This window comes from Notothenia coriiceps, unplaced genomic scaffold (genome assembly GCF_000735185.1).
Source record: "Notothenia coriiceps isolate Sejong01 unplaced genomic scaffold, NC01 NC01_scaffold00013711, whole genome shotgun sequence".
Taxonomy (NCBI): domain Eukaryota; kingdom Metazoa; phylum Chordata; class Actinopteri; order Perciformes; family Nototheniidae; genus Notothenia; species Notothenia coriiceps.
In genome coordinates this window covers 1-3,409 of record NW_011346412.1, presented here as the reverse complement: position 1 = coordinate 3,409, position 3,409 = coordinate 1, and the positions used below count along the sequence as shown (strand labels likewise).

Below are 3,409 nucleotides of genomic sequence, written 5' to 3'. Positions count from 1 at the left end.
CACGCATTACCATATTTGTATGAATGACTTAACAATTTAAGCCATGCAAGCATTTGACCTGCTATTCTTTGTTAACTTATGAGGACATTCTTCATCAAAACAAGAGAGAAAGTATTTCTGAATTGTCCTTCACATCATTCCTTAACCCCATGACGTTTTCCACTGAGTTAAAGAGGTTAGGAAAAGGTCACAAGACCCTACTATTTGATCCCGGCCCTGGAGAGAAAAAGGAGATGTATGATGTCTTACCTTCGCTGGTCACGCCTTCTTCCCCTTCGTCTCCTTTCTGTGGAAATAAAAACACCACGGTCACACCTGGGAGTCACTTTGCTGAAGTTAGTCCACTGAAAACCACCACAAACAAAACCAAGCTGTGCATGTGGCCATTATTATTATTATTATTATTATTATTATTTAACACACACTTACCACTTTGTATTGCATTACAAGGAGCCACTTACCTGTCAGAACCACTTGCCCAAAATTGAAAAAATAAATTAAGAAATAATAATAATATTGGATTTTTAAAATGATTTCCCATTCAATGAATACCAAAACAAATCCACCAGTTGAATGTTATTAGTAATCAGTAGTGCAACACAGTCTCATCCATTTGGGTGAAATGAGCATGAACTCTTACAATGCTTCATATTTATATATAAACACAATATGCATATACTTTTACTTTCTGGCTGCTTTCCCACTACTTTCTTCATGCTACAATTATTGGTTTTTAAATACTGCTAAATATTGTTATCCACTTGGATGTGTACTTTGTACATTTTAATTTGCATATTTCCATCTTTAAAATGTTGTGCATGGCTCTTATTTAATATTTTGCTGCTTTTGCTGTAACAATGTACATTTTCTAATAAACTAGTAAAGGTATTCTGATCACTCATTCTGGACCACTAACACCAAATGATACATGTTTTAAGCTTAGGCTAATCACACAATTTGGTTCAGATGTGCTCTCGTAGATACAGTTCATCTACTGCTAGCTCCTTCACTCATTTCCTAATGAGTAAGTGGCCTTCAGTCGTTAGTGAAAGATTGAGCAACAAGAAATATTTGACCACATATGCAACAACTACAAATAAAAACAGTAAAAGACACATTTTATCTAGGTGTTAAAGCTCATGAATTATAATTTTTTTAATGATCAGTTTTAAACAACTCAGCGTCTGTTACGATATCTCAGTGTCAGACTAAAACCAGATTATTTAAAAGTCTTTTAGAGGGAAAGCTGTATGCATATCTGCATTCAAGACCTCATGCTCATTTTCACAACGTCATCATGTCAGTTTCGTCTCCACACAACACATGCTAGTAACTTTGAGTCATCCACCATGTTACAGTGTGATTGGTCAAACGTGAGGAAATGTTATGGAGGAGGAATGTGTTATGTTCTGGGTTTAGAAAAAGTTGGGGGTAAATCAGAGAGGAGAGAGAACTGCAGGCAGAAATAATAATCATGATGTGCTCACCACATCAGTACACAGCCACTCCTCTATGTCATCCATGACAGAGGACTGGCCTCCGACACCCTGAGGGGCCGCATCGAGAGGGGGGGGTGGGGTCGGAAACACCCCGAACACAACAGAAAATATGACTTAAATGAACTTTTTAAATCATAAGTATTTTGTGAGAATAATAAACAAAGAAATGGGGATGTTTGAATGGCGTGGATCATCACACACAGTGACGATAATGGAGTTCATATGCAGGAGAATCCACTTAGAGCTGGTGATGAGCAACTGACAGCACAGCAGGTCCATGCAGATATTTCTTACACAGTCAATGACCCACAGAGCTCATGAAACAAACGCTCAAGTGTCAGGTGTGACAGCAGGGCAAGTGACGAGGGTCTTGTTAGTAAAGGGTGCAAAACAGCTCAAAATAAGTAGCCCTTAAGATCCTTGAATAAAATACCTTAAAAGATACATGCACAAACATCTCGAGATGTAGCCTGAATACTTAAGATATCTCTTTCCCGCCCAGTCTACAAATCATATTATTTTTGGCACGTGGCAACCCAATTACTGCCAAGCAAATACCAACTGAACGGGACACACTGCATTTTGTTTTACTCACTTCCACCATCTGTCATTCCCGCTACTTGGGATGGTAACTGCAAATATCTTACATAGATTCTCTTTGGTACTCGAAGCAGCTACTGATTCCCAAACAAAAGTTATCTTTATGATTTGTTTGATCCTGAGCCGTTAAATTAAACCTTCAGCATACCCAAGCAGAATTGCAAGGTGAAAAGAGGCTTGTACGATCAGAGCCGATGAGGTCCCTTCTTTGAAGCCATTCGATTGTGTTATCAACATTAGCTCATAATGTTAAAGCAAAAAGGTGTCTGTTTCTATTTCAACTTTGTGGTTAGTAGCACAAGTCAAAGCGTGGCGCACACACAAACACACTCTGAAAGTTGTTTGTGTGATTTTGAAAACACACGGTAAGATTTAAAGCCCACGCTGGACATAAAGCCCGTGTCACTGAGACTCACCACTCCTGCAGTCGGCTGCTGGACGTCCAGAGTTGGGGGGGGGTCTTCAGAGGTGATGCTGTCTTCTGCTGTAGTCCTGAGAGAAACAGGTAAAGAGTGGATTTTAGAATCATCGCTTGAATATCTATTTTTACAAATTAATCTGCAGATTTGAGCCTCAGAATGACCTCTGAGAGAAACTTAGAGGTCCCCTATTGTGCAAAATCCACTTCTTCATGTCTCTTCTACATCAACATGTGTCCCCTCTTCTTCATGTCTCTTCTACATCAACATGTGTCCCCTCTTCTTCATGTCTCTTCTACATCAACATGTGTCCCCTCTTCTTCATGTCTCTTCTACATCAACATGTGTCCCCTCTTCTTCATGTCTCTTCTACATCAACATGTGTCCCCTCTTCTTCATGTCTCTTCTACATCAACATGTGTCCCCTCTTCTACATGTCTCTTCTACATCACCATGTGTCCCCTCTTCTTCATGTCTCTTCTACATCAAAATGTGTCCCCTCTTCTTCATGTCTCTCTCTACATCAACATGTGTCCCCTCTTCTTCATGTCTCTTCTACATCAACATGTGTCCCCTCTTCTTCATGTCTCTTCTACATCAACATGTGTCCCCTCTTCTTCATGTCTCTTCTACATCAACATGTGTCCCCTCTTCTTCATGTCTCTTCTACATCAACATGTGTCCCCTCTTCTTCATGTCTCTTCTACATCAACATGTGTCCCCTCTTCTTCATGTCTCTTCTACATCAACATGTGTCCCCTCTTCTTCATGTCTCTTCTACATCAACATGTGTCCCCTCTTCTTCATGTCTCTTCTACATCAACATGTGTCCCCTCTTCTCATGTCTCTTCTACATCAACATGTGTCCCCTCTTCTTCATGTCTCTTCTAG

At 39.9% G+C, this 3,409-nt stretch overlaps 1 long non-coding RNA gene across 1 annotated transcript; it reads right to left on the bottom strand.

Annotated features, from left to right (window-relative positions):
- Positions 1–248: 248 nt before the first annotated feature.
- On the bottom strand, positions 249–2,595 carry LOC104948106 (uncharacterized). The gene is made up of 3 exons (XR_798631.1): positions 2,516–2,595; positions 1,488–1,547; positions 249–286 (listed from the first exon to the last, which is right to left on the bottom strand). It is a non-coding gene; the product is annotated as an uncharacterized lncRNA (long non-coding RNA).
- Positions 2,596–3,409: the final 814 nt, after the last annotated feature.